We start from the raw sequence: 12,355 nt of genomic DNA, 5'->3' as shown, positions 1-12,355 counted from the left end.
CGAGTTGGGTTTGTGTTGGTCGTAGGTTGTGCATGGGCATGCCCGCCCGTTCGACAAAGAACTCGGTTGTATGTTGTATTGTGTATTCGGTTAAGGTTGAGGCAAGACTGTCGTGCGCTCTTGCACGGGCGAGCGCCCACCTTGTTTATAAACGCCGGTGGAGCGTTCGCTCCCAGTCATTGTAATCTTTCTCTTATATAATAAAAAGATTACTTCTCTTATATATTATTGGGTTATTATTGTTCTTATATTATTGATGGACTCCGCACATTAATAATGTTAATTCATGATTATTATGAATTGTTGAAGGCGTAGTTCGTAAAGTTAATTAATGATGGATAAAGTTATTAACTTAGGCGGTGCTGCACCCGGCCAATTTAAGGAAAAAAGAATTGGGGGCGTGACTGGTGACCTCTCAGGAAGTCGTGGTTATTGGGTGCAATCCCCCGAAGTGATGATAGACGCTATGTGATTAATTTCACTAGTTTCAATCCCACTTCTTCACTCTTGTGAGTATCACCCGATGCAATGAGTGCTAACTGGACTATTCAAAAATCATGAGAAATTAATCACGACTACCTCTTATGGAAATGGTCATACATGAATAACCACTTAGAAAACCTCTTAATTATTATTCTTATTAAATACTAGTTTTTTGTTATGAAAAATTGTAATAATATTTTTATTAAAAATATTTAATGTTTTATTAAATATATATATATTTTTAAATGTAATTCTTTCTTAAAATAGGAAAACACATATATTTGTTAATAATTTTTATATATTTTATCACTGCTATTTTATAGTTGCATTTTGTTATATCAAGGATTGATTTTAAATAAATATCTTTGTTGTTTTATAAATTTTTATAATTTTAATTATTTGTAATAATTATTTTCAAAAAATTTATTAAATACGTATCTTATTAATATATGAGTGATCGTAATTATAACACAAAATTATATATTTAAAAATAATTTTTTAAATTTAATCAAAATAAACGTTAATACCCATCAGGTGAGGATCATCGGGTCGAGTGAAAAACTTCAACTCCACGAAGTGTGATTGTCCACCATTTTCATTTAATATAATATGGATAATATGCGGGTCATGGTTTTCCTTGAATCTATTCATCCACTGGGGCAGCCAGGCTGCGGCCGTAATTGAACCAAAAATCAACATATGCATTGAATGACTTGACTTTGACAAGGAAGATTTAACTACAAGTTCCAAACTAGCAACTGCATTTGACCATTTCCCAAAAATGTCTCCAAGAAGATCCTATTAGATCCTATAAATGTCAGAACAAACTTTGCACCATAGTTACCAAATACGGCCGAATCACGTTTAAAAATACGAAAATTCGCTCGTACGATTCGAATACCGAATGGTTCGATAAAATTCGATCAGGTTCGTAGTGTAGGTGATTAACGATTTGGGCGCATGTATGGTTTATTACCTGGCATAGTTAATGGTCGCAGATGGTTTATTAACTAAGGAACAAATAGATTGCTGCGGTATGGCATGCATGCGGCAGAGAAAAACAAAAATTGTTGCAGTATGGCATGCAACAGAGAAAAACAAAAACTGTTGTGGTATGTCAAGCAGCAGAGAAAGACAAAAGATTCACCCAATAAATCGTTTATTCGCTAAACACAAATAGATTGCTGCTGTATGGAAGTATTTAAATTAGAGCATTGATGTTATTAAATTTTATTTTCTGGTTAGATTTTTCCCACTCACAGAAAAGGAAATGGAAGTATTTAAATTAGAAAATTTCTTTTTTCAAAAATAAGTGGTTGATTTTTTATAAAATAAATTTGAATATTAATTTTGTAAATAGAAAAGGATTTTACATTAATGAATCTTTGAAATCAAAGAAAGAATATAGGTTTTTGAAAAGAGTATATGGTTTAGAGGGAAATGCATAGAATGATATTTTCTGGTTAGATTTTTCCCACTCATAGAGAAGGAAATGGAAGTATTTAAATTAGAAAATTTCTTTTTTCAAAGACAAGAGGTTGATTTTTCTATAAAATAAATTTGAATATTAATTTTCTAAATAAACAAGGATTTTATATTAATAAAATTTTGAAATCAAAGAAATAATATAGGTTTTTGAAAGGAGTATATAGTTTGGAGGGAAATGCACAGAAAGAAATGGAAGTACCTAAATTAATTTTTTTTTTTTTTTAACAAGAGATTGATTTCTCTATAAAATAAATTTGAATATTAATTTTCTAAATAAAGAATTATTTTACATGAATAAATTTCTGAAATCAAGATAAGAACATAGGTTTTTGAAAAGAGTATATAATTTGGAGGGAAAAGGTGAGTGAATTCTTTTTGAGTGGATTTGGTTCTGAAGATTTTTTATTATATACAGTTATAAGTTATATAAAATTCAAAATAAATTAGAAAAAAGATAGTTACAAATATTTTAAAAATATATTATTTAAAAATGTTTAAAAAGTGTATTATGTATCGAATTTGGTAACTATGCTTTGCACAAAGAGCTCAGTGCCAAGTTCTAATAGCTTCCACTAAACCACATTGAACAGTATAAGCACAAAAGTCGAGTACACAGAAGTGAGTGTTTTGGAATTACCCGACAATCTTGAACCCTCATTCTTCTTGTCATGGAATCAGTGGCCTGATCCGACAAGAAATCGTAGTCCCGAAGAAGAGAACTTCATTGAGACCACACTCATGTCCTGAATTAGTCGATGTTTGTTGACGGGAAATGGAGAGGGAAACACCGATACTGTGCGTTAAGTCTTGTTTTCCCTCGCTCTCTGTCTCTATTACTTGACATGGATCATTCGAGTGTGAGAAAATTCCAGTTGATGGGGGACTCGATAATTCTGTGATTGCTGTATAGATAATTTGAATTAAAAAATCTAGATAATTCTGTAATTGGTGTATAGATTATTTGAATTAAAAAATAATAAAAGATTAAAATTGTATATATTTTATCTTTTAAATATTTTACTATTAAATGTAGTATTCAACATTCTTTACCAATCATGTCTTCAAATCAAAAGAAAATCTTACTCTAGTATAAAAAACTGTGTTTAATTTATAACAAATGCATAGGGCAAATCGTTTGTAACTTTAATTCACTATTTTATATAACCATAATCAGTTGATATCTCTATTTCTATATGAGAGGCATTCAGTATAAGACAATATGCTATTGATTTTTTATTACCTTTCTAGTTTCTTCACAGAAGATTACTGTCTGTTTATCCTCCCACGAATTTATCGCCAAAAACACATTTCTCTCAATGTCCACTAGAAATTCATTTTTGGATTGTACAATGTCCGCGAGATGTAGTACATGACCCCCACAGTCGTTTGTGAACATCTCCAACTACCATAAGCAAAGATGACTCTCTCATTATACTATGCATGGCCTATTGGGTAACTTCATTGAAAGAGACGATTCTGGTTTCAGAGTACACAAGCATTCAGTTATGAGTCACATGAAACAATGGTTGGTAATCCTCTGTCTCTCTACGATAGGAATTCAATATAAAACAATATGATATTATTTTTTTATTAACTTTCTATATTCTTCACAGAAGATTACTATTTGTTTATCCTCCCACAAATTTATCACCAACCTTACATTTCTCTTGATGTCCACTAGAAATTCATTTTTGGATTCGACAATGTCCACAAGATTTATTACATGGCTCCCATAGTCGTTTGTTAATATCTCCAACTACCACAACCAGAGATGGCTCTCTTATTATACTATGCATGGCCTTCGATATTTGCATGGATAGAGACAGTTCTCATTTCGGACTACAAATGCATTTAGTTTCAAATCACATGAAATAATGGTTGGTGATGGGGTTTTGGTGTTTTGAATATATTGCAATTAGTCTTATCTATGTTCAAATTTCTAGATGTATGAATCATATGTTTGTAGTTTAAGAAGATACAGACATAACTCATCACCCATTCTGACCTCGAAAGTTGGTGTTTGAAAATAATTTGCATTATCACATCCATATTCTATCTAAATAATAGACATTCAATATAAAACTATATGCTATTATTTTTTATTTCCTTTCTATTTTTCTTCACAAAAAGTTACAGTATGTTTATCTTCCCACGAATTCATCACCAGCAGCACATTTCTCTTGATGTCCACTAGAAATTCTCTTTTGGATTCTACAATGTCCACGAGATTTATTACATGGCTGCCGTAGTCATTTGTGAACATCTCCAACTACAACAAACAGAGATGAGTCCCTTATTGCACTATGCATTGAAAGAGACGATTCTGGTTTCCGACTACAAAGGCGTTCAATTATGAGTCACATGAAACAATGGTTGGTGATCCAAAGAGATCAGACTTGAAAACCTTTCCATAGTTGAAAGATCACAATATAGATACATGCATATTATAACATAAAACAATTAATTTTATTGTTGTTATTTCATACAACTATCAAAAAATGCTACAACCAACCATCCATGTTGAAAGATAATGATCTGTCAAAATCGTATAGAGTACAATTTTTTTTTACCAATAAATATATACTATCATAAAAGTTAAACATACTTTTCATCTAAAATGATAGACTTAGTAGTTCACAAATTTTGAGTTGGTCAAGTTCCTCACTAAAATGTAACCCCTCGTTCTGGCTTAGCTAGTTAGCACAAGCATCCCAATATGGATGCCAACAAATTTATACTCATTTTTTTTTGCAGAATAATTCACTGTATTCATTATTCTAGGTATATGTCTCTGATCTAAATGAGGATTATCTTCTAATATGAATCATGATTATATCTAAAATAATTACTCAAAAAATAAAACTTTGTTTCAAAATGTCCATCTACCATAATGATAATGAATATTGCGAATTATTCACGAAAAACCTTACACTCTAAAAATACTAACCATAAAACCTTATTGGAAACCAATAAAATATAGGACATAGAGACATATTTAGTAATAAGCATTACCTTCCAATGAATGTTTTGGAAGAAATTTATTTAAACATGATGATTTATTACCTTATGCAGGTCCAAAAAATTTCCTCTTATGTTTGAATAGTGTGGTTGGAGGAAAGCCAATGCCTCTCCCAGTGGCCATCCCGTGCATCGAGGGGGTGCTCTTTTCATTTGTTGAAAGAAATGTAGGTAGTGGGACAACATCATATAACCATATCCTACCAGAGCCGGTACTACCACCCAAAAAAACTCATAGCATGCTTAAATAAATTATGTGAAATAGGTGTATGCGTTTAATATTTTTAAGCTGATGGACAATTCAGTGTGAGCTTGGAGATTGCAGTGTCTTCTTTCAGTGCATACGTATAGAATCTCTAGATCAAGAAAATGGATGCCAAGGGCCTCAAGAAGTTCTTGGTTGATTATGGATACACCAGAGAAGTTGGTTGATTATGGACACACCAGTGAAGCTTGCCACTGAGCTTATCAGTGTCCTCGGTGAGGATTGACGGTAACCTGCCCACTCCATCTTCTCACCTGATGGTGAATTCAAGAGCTGGTATTTGTTTTCGGAGTTAAGATAACACAGCGGTGGAAAAAAGATTTAAAGGCCGCGGTGGAACGGAACACTGCTTCACCCTGAAAACCACATGAGACTGTTGCTGGCATGTACCTGGAACGGGCCGAGAACAACATAGACGTTGCGCAGTAAGGAATAAGGTATGTCTCCAAGCAATTAAAGCATTGTTTTCTGTGGTAGTAAAGGGTCTGGGTTGAAATATTTGAATTGGGGGTTTTTTGCTATTAATTAGGATTAAAGCTTGTTCCGTAGGGAAATATAGGACAAAGTGTAGCTCCATTTTGAATGTGGTTCCTTAGGGTGGTATTCGTTTAAGTGAAGTAAAATCCTGTAGAATCTATTCAGAGGTTCCCCCATTTCCAGTTATTGTTTGCCTGTCCCTGGGTCGAATGGTTATATAAGGCATCTCCCTACTATCTCCCTCGGTTATTGGTTTTTTGAATTATCAGTTATATTACTTCCACTCTTCTTGTTATCCGAATGATAGCATGCAATTATCCATTAGCTCGATCTTGCCCCTCCTTCGTATAGATTGATTCCTCATGCCTACAGTCTCGCACCCTAGACATATTGTGGTATAAATGGAGTAATATTTTCTCTATATCACACCTCTGTAAAAGAGTAGGCATTAAAATATGTTACAGATGGTGGTTTTGCCAAGGGTGGTATTGCATCTGATGTTGTGAGGGTCCTGAGCCTTGAATAAGCTTGAAGGTAGTTTCAGTGCTTACTGGTTTTTCCGGGAAGGGCTGTTACCAGAATCCAACTCTGCGAAATTCCAGAGGGTTTTCAAATCCTATTAATTTTAAAATCAAATTGATTCCAATCACTGGCACCTGTTGGAGGTGATAGGTGTCCATGTCCATTCACCTAGAAAACTTGTCCTGACGTTTGCCCCTGTCCCCCATATGTGTAACTTTACTATTTTAGGACAGTGTGTGTTACCGAGGTGATATCTTTCCAAATCAGGCGATCGATCTAGGGACGTTGACATTCCCTTAGGTGGCGAGCTCTTGGAGGGTTGAGGCATGGGAACTGCCGAGTCTGCAAGTGGTCAGGCAATATTTATTGTCTGTCGTGGCCTGTCCTGTAGGGCAGTTCCTATTTCCACCTCCATAGCAAAGTTAATGCTATGTCTTTACACCTTCTGACACCCTCCTTGACGTCATGGAGCCCTTCCATGTTCGACCATGCATCATAGCATGCATCCCTCTCCGGCGATTACAGGGCACGCAGCTCCAGCGACTCTGCCATCTGTCGTGCTCCTGCCCATCGACCTTGCCCGCCTCCACTTTGGCCTCCACTCTCGCGTATTGATGAGGCACATTCACCAACCTGAGGCACATTTACGACACATTTACGACATTTACGAATGGTACCAACCATCCTCCAGGCAATTCAAACTCTCGGCAATTCAAACTCCAAGACAATTCACGCATTGAACTCCGACGAACAGAGGAGAGGTTACAACCATTGAACTCCGACGAACAGAGGAGAGGTTACAGAAGGTGATTCAGTGCATGCAGCGCTTCGAGGACGGAAGATTTCAAACGCTCTTTCGACCTCTGTCTTGCGCGTATACAGGTATTATCGTATACCCCTGCATACAACCATAATATAGAATTCATGAAACAGCTACTGAAAAACGCGGGGCTTTCCCCTTTGCGGTTCTGTGAAAAGGGTTGATACAATGAAAATTATATGTTCAGGGTGTTACAGGTACTCTTGTTTGCGGTTTTATGAATTCCTATCAGATGTATTTCAGATCCCATACAGTCGAACTTTGATAGTCATGAATATAAGCACTCTTGAGTTTAAGTTCCAGCAAATTGATAGCCCAGCAAATTGTTTACATAAATATATAAAGACCACAAACAAGCACAACGAAAAGGTGGTAGCATACACAAAATTAAAGACGTTACTGATGTGAAGCCAAGAATCTTGCATTATCCCGTTTATGCTCTCAATTGTAAATCCAAATATCTACATGCTATATATCATTACAAGTATTCTATTATTGATACCAAAATTTAAGAGGTAAAAGACGCCAATATTAGGGTCAGGAATTGCTGTCTGCCGCTGTTCAAGTCATTGATCAACAATGCCTTCAATTCGGCGTCAAAAGTTTCAGCCATTTTCTTCACTTCTCTGGTGACCTCAGCCAACGTATCCATGATTTCCTTCATAATTGGCGTCGATGAAACTGGGGGCTTGATAGCGATTGAATTCCTATCAGATGTATACAGCTCAGAATTTCAATAACAGAGGCGCTTTTACTGAAAGTTTGAAACTATATGCAGCTGGCCATTGGTGATCGAAAATTGCTTTTCGCAAGGTTAGTGCGCATCCTTTTCATGCCTCGAAGCCGTATTTTAAAAAGCCATATGCAACGCGACAAAGCCCTAGCATTTCCAATAGATTCCCAACGACATTTCATGTTTTATGAACTCTTCCCTGGTTAATGATCTGTAATTGATTTAGCACAGATTCCAAAACACGTTTCGATTGATTTAAAGATTTAAATATATTTTAAAGATTCAGAGATTACAGCTCGATTTGCTCACTCCGCCAAACTGTCTCGTAAAAGATAGCAAATTTATTCTGGAGCAGTAATATATGGCCAAATTTAGATTGCAACTGGACTCACAGTTTAGAATAAATTTTATTTGACTCCTCAAGAATGCGGTGCCATGAAGAATCTTGTTCATCATTCTCACAAGCATCGGTCCTGGTCACGGTTAATTATAAGGAGTATTCCCAAGCCAAATGGCTCTGAAAATCTTATTTTGGTTGGAATTTGATTAATAAAAGGTTCAAGTTTCATTGGATTAGATGAATTTTAAAAAAATTAGGGTTTTGATGAAGTCAGTGCTCACAAAATTTTATGAGGCAATGAAGAACCGTGTTCCGGAATTTTAGTTAAGGAAAATCGAAATTTCTTCCCAGTGACGGAAAGTAAAAGTTTTAAAGAATCTTTTTTCTGCATGTTTAGTCAAATATCTTGTGACTGAAAGCATTTAAATATAAGCATTTAAAGATTCTAAATAGATAGAAGTTTTTACTTGCTCAAATATTTTTATTAATTTATTTTTTCCAACCTGATAAAAAAAGATTTAAATTTTTTAATATAATTATAATTTTGTTACGATTCAAATTTTTCTCCTAATGACTTGTTTTTCTCAAAAATCTGCTTTAGGATCGTAAAAATTTTCAATTAAATGTTTGATTAATAAGTATTCGTGTTTCCTATATCCGCAAAATCTTACAGCAAATCATCTATCCTCATTTCATTCAATTTTATATTATACAAATGAATTATGAATACTGTAGGTATATTATACGCAGTGGAATCGGTAGATGAATCTGGTGTCATCTGTTTGGATGGAGAAATGGAAAACCATAGTAAAAAATCACAAAACAATTGCATAGTCTAATAAATGTGGAATATTGTTGTTAAGGAATCTGTTTAGTTATTAACACTGTGAGTATATATACACAGTGGAAACAGTAGATAAATTTGATCTAATAAGTATAAATGGAGAAATAAAGAAGTGAGGTACACATGGAAACAGCAGAAGGATCTGATGTCATAGGAAGAAATGGAGAAGTAAAGAAATGAGAGTTGACATTATTTACATTAAATATTAACACTTTAGATATTCAGACTAAAATCAGTTGATGAAAGCACTTACAGAGTTTGTCCTTGCCGGATGTGCAACAGTAATGTGCTTAGAATTGCCGGAGGCTTACAAGCCTTGGCTTTCCAAGCTTTTCTTCTCCTTTCTAATTTTAAGTGGAATGATGATGCTGGGATAAGCCGGATAGTTATGGTAACCACAAAAAAATAGATATGAATATTGATTTTTACTTTAATGTGTTTTTATCATGTTTTTAACAACATTGTTGTTTACATATTCATTTATAAGGAAGTAAGAAAATGGAGGAAATTAGACATGAATGGGAGGTAACTATCAAAGGCACCAAGCAAGTGTTCACTTGTCTTGTTGGTGGCTGTGCGGGGAATTTGAGTCGATCTAAGCTATTTGGCCTTAATCATCATCGCGCTACCACCCACAATCTCCCACCAATTCCTCCACGTCAAAGAGGTCGAGTAAGAGATGCAAATGATACATGGGTGGTCAAATCAACAAGTGCAGTTAAAAGGAAAAATGCCAAAATACAATATGATTTAGATGCAAGGCTATGTCGTGCACGACAACAAGAATATAAAAGATTTGTCAATGAAGAAATTCTTTCAGCTGTAAGTATTTATTAGTATTTATTTGTATATGATTTTTTATTAATATTGTCAATGAAGAAATTCTTTCAGCTATAAGTATTTATTAGTATTTATCTGTATATGTTTTCTATTAATATTAATTTATTGTTGTGGACTAAATTCATTGAAAATTGTTTTCACAGTCAGTTGTTACATTTGATCAGCTTAATGATACTTCAAAGCAAAGGATTTGTGAAAAAATTCAACGTTGGGATCAAAGTCTACCTCGTAGACGCATGGAGACAATGAAGCGCATAGATATTGCTTTAAAAGAGAAAGCAAGCACTGAGGTTCCCGATGATGTGGGGGAAGAAGGATTAGATGAGCACAACCATATATTAAACTTTGATGAAACTAATCAGGACAATGACAACACAGTTGAGTCCATTTTTTTGCATATATTAATTTTTTAGACATTTTAACATTAAATAATATTTATATTTATTATAATTGTATACTAATTTCTCATTGTTATTGATATGCATAGCCTAATCAACAAAATTCCCCAAATTCAAGCCACCAACCATTACGACGCTCACCTAGATTTCAAGGTTTTCAAGGGGTTACTGGGCCAGTAAGTTTTTAATCCATATAACCTATTCCACTAAAAACATTAATATATAAATTGTTATGTTTTACCATAATGATGGGATGAGAAATGGATGTTCTGTATTATATATCGTTATCTTTGATTTTTTTTTATTGTGTGTGTGTGTGTTATTTCTTATTTATGGTGCAGGTGTTCCCTTTGGAACCATCACAATCAATGAAAACCCCTTGTCGAAGCCTTAAGAAGAATGGAAATGAAATGGTTCAAATGCTACAACCATCTTCACCTCCAATGTCACAATGCAAGGTAAGATTATATTTATTTATACTCTTATAATTTTATCATATTTTTACATTTAATTCTTTTTGAGTCACATACTTATATCTATGTATAATCTAATGTTCAGAGTAATGAATATACATCTCCTAAAACACCTTTGCACATGCATGATGGTGGACATGATACTCAGCAAAAATCACATTCTCCTCAACCATCACGGCATTCACCTAGACTTCAAGATAAATTAAGAGAGGTAAGTTATATACTACATATCTTAGCTCATAATAACATTGACATATTTTTTTACGACTAGTTAATGCATTTTATTTTCATATTCGTTACATGTTCACCATATTCTCATTATATCTATATAGATTTTGATATTTATTGATAGCTAGTCAATGAATTGTCTTTTCATATTCGTTACATGGTCAGCATATTTTCATTATATCTATGTGGATTTTGATATTTATTGATAATGTTTTAATTTCCACAGAAAACAAAAAAGATAAATGTTGATGCTATGGTTAAAAGGACCAAAATCACGCCAAAGGACTTGAAAGCACGTGGGTTCAAGTCACGCAAACAATACATAGAGCATATATGCTCAACTACCATTGCTCTCACTAAACCCACTAGGTTTGCTACTTTGAAGGCTAAACATTCCAGCAAGTTTAAATGACTTAGGCTACAATAATATAACTTTAGCCATTGTTTTGTCTATAAAGGAGCTACAAGGACAGTTTCAATATATGTAATCTCTGTATTCTTTAGACTTTTCAATACATCATTTTTTTTTCCAAAAGTTGTTTCCAGGTGCTAAGTATGTCTTTAAAGTGCCAACATCATAAATATTTTAAATATATTTGCATGATATTCCTCTGAAGTACTGCCCTTCACTAGCTACGTTTGCCCTTATCTGTCCAACTTTATCCTAGCTGCTATCGCATCAATCCAAGAAATAGTGAATCCGTGACTTTAAAGGTGAAATAATGCACACAAATATATACAAAGGAATAAAAATAGGATAATATATTCCTGAATGATTTAGTGCTCAGTCTCCTGGCATCCTTATCAAAGAATAATTAACAAAATCTAATGTTATTAATTATTAATGCAGTAAACCGCTCCAAGACGTCATTATCTCCATATGTGACCGCATTTCTGAGCACCCATTTCAATCATCCCTCTCCTCACGTAGATAGTTTCTGGTTATGTTAATAGGTGTGATAGGTCTTCATAATTTTAGTTTTAAAAAAGGAAAATAATAATGTTGTAGATTTCAACTATATATCTGTTAATTTTTAGTGGTTTATTTTAGAATAAGTTTTTCCAGAATTTTCATTCTTTAAAGAAAAATTATGAATGTTATAGATTTCAACGATATCTCTGTTCACATTAATCTAGTTATATGAATAGGTGTAGTTTAATCTAGTTATATGAATAGGTGTGATTTATTTCTACTTTAAATTTTTAGTGTTTTATTTGGTTTATTTTAGAATACATCTTTCAAAATTTTTATTTTTTAAAGAAAAAATATAAATACTTCATAAAGATGTTGCAGATTTCAATCTTATCTTTCTTTTTCTTTTTTTTTTCCCTTTTTTTTTGTAGTTGGTTTTAGTGCAATTTTTTGGATTTTCTAGTGTGAAATCCGGTGGAAAAATCTGAGGTGAAATCTTGATTTGTGCTATTT

The sequence above is a fragment of the Pinus tabuliformis genome, chromosome 6, assembly GCF_031772625.1.
Source record: "Pinus tabuliformis cultivar Carrire ecotype Pingquan chromosome 6, CPIR1, whole genome shotgun sequence".
NCBI classification, from domain to species: domain Eukaryota; kingdom Viridiplantae; phylum Streptophyta; class Pinopsida; order Pinales; family Pinaceae; genus Pinus; species Pinus tabuliformis.
Note: the sequence above shows the minus strand (reverse complement) of the source record.